Source organism: Eptatretus burgeri, chromosome 14 (assembly GCF_056783735.1).
Source record: "Eptatretus burgeri isolate ZD-2024b chromosome 14, Ebu_testis_v1, whole genome shotgun sequence".
NCBI classification, from domain to species: domain Eukaryota; kingdom Metazoa; phylum Chordata; class Myxini; order Myxiniformes; family Myxinidae; genus Eptatretus; species Eptatretus burgeri.
In genome coordinates, this window is record NC_140974.1 from 70,859,010 (window position 1) to 70,872,579 (window position 13,570).

At 45.2% G+C, this 13,570-nt stretch overlaps 2 long non-coding RNA genes across 2 annotated transcripts in view; one reads left to right on the forward strand and one right to left on the reverse strand.

Moving 5' to 3' along the window:
* Positions 1 to 13,570, forward strand: part of LOC147013566 (uncharacterized) — a 96,891-nt gene that overhangs the window by 31,463 nt on the left and 51,858 nt on the right. The window contains exons 3-4 of the long non-coding RNA XR_015051374.1: positions 5,150 to 5,250; positions 8,340 to 8,411. This is a non-coding gene — a long non-coding RNA (uncharacterized LOC147013566). The remainder of the gene's footprint in view (positions 1 to 5,149; positions 5,251 to 8,339; positions 8,412 to 13,570) is intronic.
* LOC147013567 (uncharacterized) overlaps positions 5,244 to 13,570 on the reverse strand; it is a 51,207-nt gene continuing 42,880 nt past the window's right edge. Inside the window, exons 3-4 of the long non-coding RNA XR_015051373.1 lie at positions 6,496 to 6,693; positions 5,244 to 6,276 (exon numbers count right to left, since the gene is read on the reverse strand). This is a non-coding gene — a long non-coding RNA (uncharacterized LOC147013567). The remainder of the gene's footprint in view (positions 6,277 to 6,495; positions 6,694 to 13,570) is intronic.

Here is a 13,570-nt window from a genome sequence, read left to right on the forward strand (position 1 = left end):
TGACTGCTCATTTTTTTTTTTTTTTTTTTTTTTTTTTTTTGTATACATTGGTCGAGGCTCGTATGAGAGCGAACACACAACTCACAGCAAGGAGGCATGAGACAAGAGGGGCGGGAGTGAATCATGAGACAAGACGGGGAACATGGCGAAGAGAAGATGGACATTACAGGGACTTTCAGGAAGGAAAGCAGGAGAATTGAAGGAAGTGGGCTTGGGTGGATTATCGGGGGTAGAAAAGATCGAGGATTTGGATGGGGGAAGATAAGAGGTGGTGGTGAACAGCTGTTTTGAAAGCCTGGAGGGAAGAATGGGAAAGAATAGAGTGAGGAAGTTTATTCCAAAGGCGGGAAAAAAGAAGAATGAAAGAGTGAAGATGAGCAGTGATTCGTGATTTTGGTAGTTTTACCAGAAGGGGGTTGTTGGCGGACCTTGAGCGCCCTGTGGAAATGTGGTTGGGACAAATCGCAGAGAGAGCAGGGGGGGCAAGGCTGGAGAGGAGTCGGTAGAAGACAGAAAGACCACCAACTAACCTGCGGTGATTGAGTGAGAGGCCCAAAGACTCAGCTTCATTGCGGGAGATGCCAATGATCTTAAATTCCCTGGTTTCGACAGCGTGAAGTCGAGAAAGGTGGGAGGCAGGAGCACCAGCCCAGAGGGGAGAGCAGTACTCCATCAGGCTACGGCCAAAAGCTTTGTAAGTGGTCAGGAGCTCAAGAGGGCCGAGGAAGGACTTTGCACGACGGAGGATTCACAGTCGGCGACTGGCTTTTGAGGCAAGGTTGGAAATGTGACTTTCCCAGGAAAGGTCATGGCAGATAGTGAGACCCAGAAGCTTGAAAGAAAAGACTTCTTCCAGAGGATTGTTGAGAAAGTGGATGGGGGGGTTTTGTAAACGGTCCTTTCGAAGAGACATAGTGAGAGTGTGAGATTTGTCTGGATTGAAAGACATGTTCCACGTGTTGGACCAGTTTGTGATTTTATCCAGATCTGCAGTGAGCGAAGAAGCTGCTGCTTGCCGGTCTGAGGGATGACAGATGGTACGGCAGAGGGTGGAGTCGTCGGCAAAGAGAAATAGAGGATTTTCCAGAGAGTCCGAGAGATCATTGATGAAAACCAGAAAAAGAACAGGGCCCAGAACGCTACCTTGAGGAACTCCAGCCTGCACAGGAAGAGGGGATGAAAGAACTCCATTTAGGGCCACACGTTGACTGCGACAGGAGAGGAAGTCTGCGAGCCATGAGTGGAGATGGCCTTGAATACCATGGGAAGAGAGTTTGGTGAGCAGGGCAGGGTGCCAGACTGTGTCAAAAGCACGTGATATGTCCAGGGATACGGCTCGGATTTCCTGTCTGGCATTGAGGACCTCCATCCATTGATGGGAGAGCAGTAGCAGCATATCCAGGGTAGAGTGACCTGGTCTGAAACCAAATTGATGATTGGAAATCAAGCCATTGGAGAAGAGGAAGGATTTCATGTCTGAAGCGATAATGGATTCCATAACCTTGCTGATGATTGGGAGAAGGCTGATTGGTCTGTAGTTACAGGGATCTGTTTTTGCACCTTTTTTATGCAGGGCAGTGATGTTAGCAGATTTCCAAGCAGATGGCAGATGACCTTGGGCAAATGAGAGGGTGAATAGAACAGAGAGAGGGTGAGCAAGAGCAGAAGAGCAGGCTTTGAGGACACGTGGGCTGATGCCGTCTGGACCGGTTGCAGAATCTGACTCGAGGTTTGAAAGCAAGCTCTCCACCTTGTCAGGAGAAAAGGATACAGAGTCCAGGGACAGTTGGGTGCGACTGGGTAAAGTGGGTAGAGATAGTGATGGGTTTAGGACACAAGATTTAGCTGCAAACACCGAGTTTAGACATTCAGCTTTATCACGTGTGGAATCAGCAGTGCGGCCATTTGAGGTAAGGGAGGGGATGGAGGGGGAACATACACCAGAAACAGATTTGATTAAACGCCACCAGGATTTTGAGGAGGGAGAGAGGTTTGAGAGTTCAGACTTGAGATGAGAAAGATGTTGTTTTCTGGCTCTCCTGAGGGTAGATACACACTTGTTCCGAGCTTTGTGGAAAGAACTGAGATTACCCTCAGTTGGGTTTGCTTTCCATGAGGCAAAGGCAAGTTGTTTCAGGACAACTGCCTCGCCACAAGCTTCAGTAAACCAAGGGCGGGAGGAAGGGTAAGACAACTGAACACGAGAGGGGATAAATCTGTGCATGAGGGAGAGCAAGTTTCTTTGAAAGAATTCCCAGGATGAGTTGATGTTTGAGAAAGTAGTGGATAGGAGACCAGTCTGTAAGTTTGATGGCTGCTCGGAGACCCTGCCAGTCGGCTTGAGTGAAATGCCAGACTCGACGGCGGTGAGGTGGTTCTCTGATAACAGCCAGAGAGATGTCCACTTTAACAAGGACGTGGTCAGAAGAACCAATTGGAGCGAAGGAAGAGCAGCAGATATTGTCAGGGAAATTTGTCAAAATCAGATCCAGAAGAGATGGAGTACCATTGGTTGAGATCCGGGTCGGGAAGTTGACCGATTGAGTCAGTCCCAATGAGTCACAGAAAGCTTTTGCTGATGTCCCATGGCAGGTGAGAGAGGTACCCACACCTAGCCAACTGGCGTGATGACAATTGAAGTCACCACATAAGAGGAAGAGAGAGTTTGGATGAGAAGATAGAAGATGGTCCATGTTTTCGGAGAGTGAGGTGTAGATGGAGTCATCACTGTTCGGTGGACGGTACAGTACACATATAAACATGAGGTGGGAGTGGAGGGGAAGCCGAAGCCAGAGGTATTCCTGGGGGTGTGGGGAGTGAGAGCAGTGCATGGAGAGTGAGGAATAGAGTCTTTGATGAAGAGAGCAACACCTCCACCAGGACGAGGCTCAGGTCTGTCATACCGTAAGAGGGAGTAACCAGGGAGAGATACTTGGGAGTCAGACACGTCTTGGGAGAGGAAAGTGGTGTTGTTTGTGCCCACAATGGACTTTGTAAGGGACCAGGGGGCTTGGTCTAGCTAAATCAAGGTTGCTTTGGCCACAGTCCATTTAAGCCTCAAACGACTCCAAAAGTACTTCGATCAATTCCAATACTCATCCAAACATACACTGCAGTCGCGAAACATACCGCAGGCTTTTATTTCCCATGGCATTCACAGGTAGGACAGCCGGCTTAAGCCGCACACTCTGCGAAGGAGAATGCTGTTCGAAATGCAGCACAAACTCTACCGATTTATTTTTTTTTTTTTTTTTTTAAGTCAGATCCGGTTCGCCCGGGATTCAGCAATCTGGACCGGATAGTTAGGAACGCATGCACAGGCTTTGCCACGACGACATGTCCTTCTCCTTGAACCGCAAACTGACAACAGGGAATCTGTCGTGGAAGAACGTGTTGTCCAAAAATGAAGGACATTCCTTAAAGACGACTGATCTCCCAACATGAACCGTTTCGCACAATTATTTTCCACCACATCTCGGGTAAAAACAAGAGACATTTGTCAGAACAAAGGTTCATTGTCCACAGTGCACAGACAACGCTTTGAAGGATTTTGCATGCGTGCAGAAACCTCCCTTTTGACGTGTGCGAACACACACACACACACACACACACACACACACACACACACACACACACACACACACACACACACACACACACACACACACACACACACACACACACACACACCATCTGTGTCCAAAGTCGTGTTACGGTCCGTTGTGAATACTTTTGACTGGTAGATGACATAGCCGTTATTTAAAAATATATTTATGATCTGAGAGCTTGATGTCCATTAGTATAACAATGTGTACCCACCCGTGTGAGTGATCAGCCAGAGAAACGCGTAGGCCCTCACCTGGAGAACTTTTCAACAAAGTGTAAATGAAAAAATGCCTGCTGGAAGTATGAAGACCTTTCTCACGGGCGTGTTTTTATTAAGAGGTGATGTCATTCGAAGCAAACACCAGGAGCTGTTGACAGGCCCGGAGGTTATCGCGGAGAACCGTGCGGAGACGAGGCCAAGCGTTTGCCTCGGATCCTGGCACAACGAATGGGCATGGCAGGCATTTAGCAAGCCTCAATCACCCTGACTCTGTCTCTCATCATCTCTCACCTTTCCGCAAGATGACATGTTTTTGTAAAGTTCCATTATCCTTGTGTTACGGGTCTGCTAATGCGGATCCGCAGCACCGAAGATATGTGCTTCATGAATGTCCAAATTAATTGGAAATCTGCTCGAGCAGATACAGGAGGCAACCCAGTGGGGGTCCAAATCCTGTCGCTCTCTTAAAATGAATGTTTGTCAAAAATTTTTTTTATCTCCGCCAGGGATTAACCAAACTTGGCCAAAACGGTTTGCATGTGTGCGATTATAAGGCAGGTCATCAGGCAACTGATAGACTTAAGAAATAACAGGTATATTTAAAGAGACAAAACAATGAAAATGGAGAATCTCTAACAAAGAAAGACAGCGACAGATGAATAAAGATAAACAAATAAATAAATATATACACACTCGGTAAACTAAAATGCACTTGATACAGAGATATAAATGTGAGTCGCCACGAGCAGACAATGTCACACGACCTGTTGGAGTACTACGGAGAGTACTAAGCCTTGGGTTGTGGAGTCCAGTGGCCGAACGAAATGTGGGAGTCCGGTACGATCACTGGTACAATGTTGGTGTTCTTCAGCTTCCAGGATCTTTTCACTTCATTCTTGAGGTTTTGATATTTGGTCATTTTCTTGATTTATGTGTTATTTAGACCAAAGCCACTGGGTACTGAGACCTCAATTAACAAAGCCTTCTATTCCTTTTTGTATCTGAATACTATGTCTGGTCGCAGTGCTTTGTTTCCTTTGTTCACGCTGAATTGAATCATCAGGTAATACGTGAGCATTATGTCCTTCTCAATGTTTCCCAATGGTTCATGTTTCCATGAGTTTTCTGTGTGCTGGTGGATCACTCCATACCTTGTGCCTTTGTGTGTACAGCTGTTCTGACATGAGTGATATATATATATATATATATATATATATATATATATATATATATATATATATATATATATATATATATATATATATATATATATATATATATCCCAATAGGAGGTGACTTGTGCTTTCTTTTTCTATCTTGCAGAATCTACACGTCCTATTGGTTCAGTCCTGCCATTGTTTTTAAAGCCATTCGTGTGGTGTCCTTGCTTTTGGGCATTTATATTGCTTCGTTCCCCGTCCCAGGTGAGCTGACCTCTTCTTAGCCATTCCAGTGATCCTTCTTTGTCTATCCACAATCTGTCCAACTCTTTTTTTTTTTTTAACTTCCTTGCAATTTTGTCGTTCTCCCAGTTGTCTCTACATATCTGTTGGTATTTCACTTTATAATTTTCTTTCGTCATTTTTGCAATCGTTGGGGCTGTATTTGTTGCCGTTTCGGTTTGGTGCGTGACGTCTTCTATTCGCACCTGTTTTTGGAAGTTTTTTGCAAGGTGAGTGAGAAATACCTTTTCTGGCTTGTGTTCATGATTGTGTTCAAATTGTATATGAGACTCTGTTGAACATTTCACGTACTCTGCTAATCCGACAGTCGTCGCTTGGTGCACTTGATTGAGCTCCATCAGGCCGCCACCTCCTTTCCTCGGCAGGTACATTCTCAGAGTGCGTTGAGTTCTGTAGAACATTTTGTGGAGATTGAGGAGTTTCCTTGTTCTCATATCTAGTTTGTTGATTTCCGTTTGTGGCCAGTTTACTATTCCACGGCTGTATTGGAACACTGGTACTGCTAGTTGGTTTATGGCTTTGATTGTGTACCTTGGAAAGAGGTATGTTTTCAGGATCAGCCTTGTTCAACACAGGTAGGTGTGTGTGTGTGTGTGTGTGTGTGTGTGTGTGTGTGTGTGTGTGTTTACTGGTCAATGACATATCACCAAGAGTGAGGTGTGAGCTCCGAGATGTGTTTGCCACTTGGGCATTTGTCTTTCCCCACCAGCCCCTATCAGTGTATGTTGCAGTAAGACATCTATGATGGTAAGATGATTTAATCGCATAACAGGACACATCAATGCCGTGGCGTCATCTTTCGTTGCATACTCGCAACGCAATTCACCGTGATTGCAGGCTCGCAGTGAAAATGATGATCGTCACTAGTGGATGAAAAGGCAAAGCGACTGAGGGTTTCGGCCTTGTTGGGCCATCATCAGGGCAGCACATCACATTCCCAACCACTAAAGGTGATAATTCATGGTTATATACTGGTCAATGACACACCTATGGGAGAATGACAAAACAGCAAGAAAATAAACGAACTGCCAAAAGATGTGTAAAAGGCTCACTTGAATGTTTAGGAAGAGGACAGCTGAATTGGAATAGAGAACGAGTGATAATGAATGCCCAAGATCAAGGATGCACCACAAACGTCCAAAATAAAATATCAGATCAGACACAAATGGACAAGTTCAGGTTCTGCAAAATCGCAACAAAGCTCACCATTCACGTTCCTTCAAGTTGCAAATGGGCTGGCTGGATCCCCTAGACTCTGAGAGGTATGCACACTTGGCTCTGAGGTGTCCAGCCTGGGTTAGAATCTCGTTCCAGCTGCAAAATGTCATCCCGATGTTTCGTGTGCAGGACAAGGCCTCAATGTGTGTGTCGTCCATCAGATAGCTCTTAAGCTGGGTGTCCCATCTGCTGGCATTAGTTGTTGGACGTTACAGATCCCCACCATATCATTTACGAAGAGTTAGCAAGCTATTGCCGAAACCCTCAACAAATTTCAAATTGCTACTGTAACCTCCAAAGGGCACTGCATCAGCAGCACAGCTGCACCGCCACCCAACAAATAATGCTACTCACAGCCATGCACTGCATACGAAAGATAAAGAAAAATATTGCAAAACATAGTCATAACAACTCGACACACAAATGGCATAACATCCTCTGCAAGAACTCCAACATCGCAGTTCCTGAAATGGCATTGAAGCAAAGCAACCCAGAAAAACAATCGATAAGTCCAACATAACACCCATACATGTACTTCAGCATTCCTTCAAGCATGCACATTGAAAACAACAATGAACATTGTAACCAGATACATTCATACATATATATCACTTAGAGGTTGAGAGGATGGCCGAGAGGTATGCACACTCTCCTCTAAGCTGTCTAGCCTGGGTTTGAATCCTGACCCAGCTATAAACTGTCATCCTGGTGTTTCACCTGCTGGGTGATTCATCAGTGTGTGTGCGCTGTCCCTCGGATGGGTGTTATACTGGTGTCCCATCTGCTGGCATTCGTTGGTGGACCTTAAACATCCCACTGTGTCCTTTGTGAAGAATCGGTGAGCTATCGCTTGTACCATGAACAAATTACAAATTGCTGCCCTAATGACTGCTGGGAAGGCAATGGCAAACCATGCAAACCACCCATCATAATCGTTGCCCAGGAAGCTGCTTTGGCAACACCAACACTCTGTGCAGAGTATGGTCCTGATGGATGGATGGATGGAAGAGCATGGTACATGAGAGAGTGTACTTTAAAAATAAAATGAGAGGACTGCTTTGTGAATTGAAGAATCAGTCCACAGTGATTTTTGTCTCAATAATTTGGAAATAAAAAAGTGGTAAGGTATCATAACCTAAAACATAGGGGCAATACCCCTGGGTGCTCACCTGGTCGTGGCTGGATAAGATAACGAGGCAACCACTGGTCGGCATGGATAACCCACAAAATATATAATGGAGAAGAAAGTAAAAAAAAAATGGATGTTTTTTTCTAATGCCATGAACAAACCTTGGTACATCATGGGTGATGCAGGTTGTGGTCAAGTTTCATCAAAATTGTGTGTGTGGGCTCAGAAAAAAAAAGCAAATACATGATTTGAGGGGACCCCCCCCCTAAACCCCCTCGATCCAGATTTTTTTTTAATGCCAAGAACAATCTTTGGTGCATCACGAGTGATGAAGGTTGTAGTGAAGTTTCATCGGAATTGTGTGTGTAGTTTCTGAGAAGAAAGCAAACATCTATTTTCCTATTTTGGGGAGCTATGCCTCCCTCCCCCCACAAGCCCCCACCCCGCCCCTTAGACCCCCTCAGACTTCGAATTTTTTAATGGCATGAACAAACTTTGATAAATCACGGGTGATGAAGGTTGTGGTTAAGTTTCATCGAAATTGTGTGTGTGGTTTTGGAGCAGAAAGCAAATACCTCTTTGGGGGGAAATCCCTGTAAACCCCCTTAGGGCACGATTTTATTTAATGCCTGAACGACGTTTGGTACATACACGGTGATGAACATTGTGGTAAAGGTTCACGAAATCAAATGTGTCGTTTCAGAGAAGAAGTTGCAAGTATTTGTGGATGGATGGATGGACGGACGGACATAAGCTCCCAGGAACTACGTTCCAGGTGAGCTAAAAATGATATGATGAAAACCTGGAATGTAAAGAAAATATTACATCATATAAGTGATAGATGGAGCAACTAAAGTGATGTCTGGGGTTCAGCGAACATCCTTCAATGAGACCTTGGAGCAAAGATGTGATGCAGAACACCTGTAAATGTTCCGAAGCTGAAACGAGAAAGCATCGCAACTTGTTCCTCGAAACATGATCCTAAAAGGAAAACAAGGTGGGACTTTGGGCCCAAAGACGGCCTTGCTCTGCCTTTTGATCACCGCTGAAGACGATTACAACGAATGAGTAGCCTAGTGTTAAGGATGTGAGACTAGCTAGTATCTCAGACTTTGTGGATTCAAATCTGCCTGAACAGAGCGGTATAAAGTATTCAAACGATCAGATTCTGGAACTGGAGCTCGACACAGAATTACCATCTTGTTAGCAAATTGTCATCAATTACTGAGCTGAACCATTAGCGACCTTCACACACAGGTAGGTGGTTTGCTGGGGCAGGTTTAATGGCGGATCGTCAGTCTCCACTTTGTGGTCAACTCTGGAGTCCCCTCAGGACAACTTGGGATTGGCACAAAAATGCTACCTCATCTGCTATCCATCTCCCCCTTATGAAATAATACTGAAACAGTGTTGCCTTCACTTTACATGTTATCTGAATTATTTGCGAAAATCTGCAAATGGAATCTCAGGACATTTGTTTGAAATGAAAATGGAGCATTCATCCGATTTAAACTGCTTGTACCAAGCGCTCGGGTAAATCAATCAATGTTGCCAATCCTCTCCCTTTTCAAGCAATGGAGAAGCAATTTTAAAACAAGAAAGAGAAACATTGTCCACGCATCTCTGGCGGCAACTTGCAATGTCCCAAAGTCAGAGCTCTTGTAATTGCGAGTTCACACGGCCAATCAAGTCGACCATGTCCTCATTCTTTAAATCTCCAAATGTTTTCTTTTTCTCCAAACGCCTTCAGAAAGTATTCACACCCCTCGACTTTTGTCACGTTTTTTTTTTGTGTTACATCCTGAATTTAAAGGGGAGTAAATTGAGATTTTTTTTTTGTCAACGATCTACACAAAATATACCCCATAATGACCTTCACGCACAGGTTGGTGGTTTGCTGGGTCAGGTGGGTGGAAAACATGTTTTTAGAATGTTTTTTTTTTTTACAAATCATTCAAAAATGAAAACCTGAAATGCCTTGTGTGTCCCCACACAGTGCAATTACGTTTAGAGCCTAATCTTCTATCATCATTCTGGTATAATGGAGCTATGGCACATGTTGTTATGGATGTCCACTCTGTACCCATTGGTTGGACAGCTGGTCCAACTCCACCCACAATGATAGCCTGAAAAATAATCATATGTCCACCATTTTGTGAAGGTACATGTCGGTGTTATGGCTTAGGCCTCAGGCCTAAGGTGTCGACCCTTGGACCAGTGCAATTGAAATTATCTGAGCGATATAAACACGATGTATTATATGTGCACATAAGTTGTCGGCATGTTTTTGCTTCATGTATGTAACCCAGGTTATTATTTATTATTTTTTGGAGAGATCATGGTCGCAGTCTGTAGCCTATACACCGCCCAAACAAGGGGTTGAGCAATTCGTGTAATAAATGAAGGTTTTTGTATATAATTTGGGTTTTAGCCCGAGTTTTCAAGGCTGATTAGTCTGAAATTAAGAAAAGGCTGTCTCAGAAGCATTAGGCATGTTTTTGCTTCATTTGTGTAATCCAGGTTGCAGCCTATTGTCAATATACTGCCCAAATAAATGGAAGAGAACTATGTGCAACAAAGGAAGGTTTTTTTTTTGTACATAATTTTGGTTTCGCCCGAGTTTTCAAGCCTGAAGTGTGAAAATACAAGAGGGTCCTTGGATGGGCTTTTCTGCTTGTGTATGTATGTGTGTGTGTGTGTGTGTGTGTGTGTGTGTGTGTGTATATATATATATATATATATATATATATATATATATATATATATATATATATATATATATATATATATATATATATATATATATATATATATATATATATATATATATACACACACACACACAGATGTTTCAAAAAGAGTGATGCGACTTTAAATGTTTATTTACAAAAAAACAGAAACCTCAGGAATGTGAACCAAACATTTCTTGAAAGCGTATGACATGGTATTGTTACGAATTTGGAAGCTTACTGCACACAACAGCCAGGTCCTATAGATCAGTTATATCGGTAAGTGCGTGTTCCTCGTTAGGGTCCCATCCCTTGTCTGATGGGAATTAATTGTACGTGCGCTGTGCAGTTATTTTATAGTTAGGATTTTACGTCCCAACCAACGACCCCCAACAACTCTCTGCTTTCGGCATTATCCGCGCTCTTTGCTCACCGACGAGCGAGCGCGTGCGTGGGCAGAGTTTAACATGGGCATGGCATCCCTCTTTGGCCAATCGGCAAGGAGCGGGCGTCTCATCCGCCCCGTCCCCCACTGAACACCACCGCCATGACGCACATGGTCGGAGGTGAGGAGGTAGGCGGAGCTTCAAACGCCTCCGATCGGGACTCCACCCAGAATGGTGGGAGTTTCCCCGCCTACCGTGAGCCTACCCAATGGGAGACGGCCAGGGAATCACGCGATGGGTCCGACCAATCAGGAGGCGAGTGGCCAGCAGAAGAAGCCCCTCCCTCCTAAAGAGGGATAGTGTGGTGGTCGGGACGAGCGTGGAGAGAGAGAGATCGTGGCGTTTGCCAAGCAGCCTGTCATCGTGTGTGACATTTCTTGCGGGGAAGGACATTTCAATTCAGACATTTCCAACCTGGCATCCAAAGCCAGTGAGTAATTGTCGACAAGAGTGCGTTTAGAGGGTCGTGGATCGTGGCGATAGCGGTCGACCATGTCTTCAAGGGAGACCACCTCGTCTCGCCTACTCTGGGTTCGGCTCCCCTGGTCCGTGCTTTTGGCGACTGGAGCTCCGGGAAGGTGTGGATGACCAGCCGCGTGCTCGCGGTCAGGTAGCCAGCCGTTCTGACTCCCAGCCGAACTATCCTCCTCGGCTGGAGAGCCGAATAAAGACCCGGTGGGTCCATTTTATTTTTTGGATGTGCGTGCCTGTCTTGTCTAAGTAGAATTGTTAAGTGCTTTTGTTGTACATTATTTGCATTGCTTAGTCGGATAACTCTGCCCATATGTGCTCCCCTTGTTCCCCAATTATTGTTGTAAATAAATCCCCTCTTGTTGAATGTTCCAGCTCATCCTTGTCCTTTCTGCCATTGGTTTGTCACACTACGAATGGAAATTAGGAGGCCTCATTGTTGCCGTAATCGTGCAATTGGCCTGCGGGATTCTGGTACTCTCCGCTCAGGGTACGACTCGGATCCGGCTCGGTAACGGCCCAGATCGCGCAGATCCTGCCGAGGGTGAATTTCCCCGGTAGTTTGGACGACGTGGGTATTTAGGTATATTGAAATTGGCAATTGTCCCTTTCCCACGTGGTCGACCTATTGGCGATCTTCGGTCCGATAAGGGATCCATGACCTTTCGGATTTATCTGAAAGGTACGACCTAAGTTCCGTTGTGTTCGGTGGAGCCGACTCTACTGCTCCATCTAGCGGTCGTGCTCACCACCGAGACCCAGCCCCACAACAGTATTTCCCATCACTGATTGCTATTGCAGGAAGACGCTGATGGAGTTGGTAAGAGCCCAAGGCCTGAAATTGGCATTTACGCAAAATCCTTGTAATTGACGTTTTCGATGTGTGCCCCTCCGTGGTTCAGACATGCATTGATCCTGACTCCAAAGTTCTGTCCAACTTTCCTGTAGGTCTCATATGGCACTGCCTGGAGGTAGTCTGATGCCTCCTGCTTCAGATCATCCAGTGTGGCAGAGTGGTTGGCATAGACAGAGCCCTTGTCAGCCCCCTAGAACCAGTAGTCCGGAGGGTTCAAGTCTGGGCTGTGGGGTGCCCAGTCATTAGCGGTACCCAGGGTAACAAGGCGGTGTCTGAAAAGCTGCTACAGGAAAGTGATGGTGTCACCAGCTGTATGCAGGGGTGCACTATCCTGCATAAACCAGGTCATGCTGAACTGGTTTGGGGTGACCCTTTGGGCTAGTTCATTATGGAACTTCTGGAGCACAGCCCGGTTTCACGCTCACCACATGGCATCGATGTTAGCTTGGCTCTTGGTTGCTGATGCTGGCATGCCACTGCTGCCCTTGGTCTGGTTGTGCACTGTACCTTTGTGCTCAAAATGTTTCACAGTACGTTGAATGGCACAATTTGTGGGTCCATCACGTGTTCCAAGGTCGTATTCCATGGAGAACCTCCGGCGGGTGTCTACATATGATTTAGTCTCATGCCACAGAGCTACCACTTTTGTCTTCTGCTTCACTGTCAATAGCATAGTTGAACTACGGAGGAAGAAATCCCAGCAAACAAATACCATGATAACCCCACCAAACCCTGAAAAGGAAAATGGTGTTTGTCAAAAAACAAAGAAATGGCAGGAAGTCAAAGTTGTATCAATCTTTTTGAAACACCCTGTATATTTCAAAATGTGTGGAGCATGACGTGCGCAACCCCGATCTCCAATGGATGTAAACTCCTGCATAAGCACACCAAAATGTCACCTCCGACCCAGAGGTTTCAACCTCAACCCTCTGCAAACCAATCAACCAGGGTTGATTGGTTTGCATTACCACGAACAATCGTCTTGGTGGCAGACAGACTGGTGTTCTTTGCAGATTATGTGGTCATACCATGTGAGACATAATCCGTGGCTGATGCACACCATTACAGTTAGGTGGTACTGCTAAGAGACACCAAAATAATGGAGTGACAATAACCTTAGCAACATGGCTTTTAGAACTAATTGTGTTTTGTAAGTTGATATAGTGCTTTAGATGGAAGATATTATCTGTGCTGCTATCCACCAAGCCATGCTATCATGACTGCAAAAACTGGACAGCTTTGGCAAATCCCCCTTGCCCCATCCCCATGATAATCTTGTATTTGGTAATATCCATATTCAAAAATTAAGGTACCACCAACTAGTATCGGTACCCAGAAGGTAAGGCTCAGGTTTGACAGTTCGAGGACCGAGGTGGTCTTCATCTCGGACAGTGCAGGAATTGTTTGCTATTAAGTACAGTGCCAGGGGAAG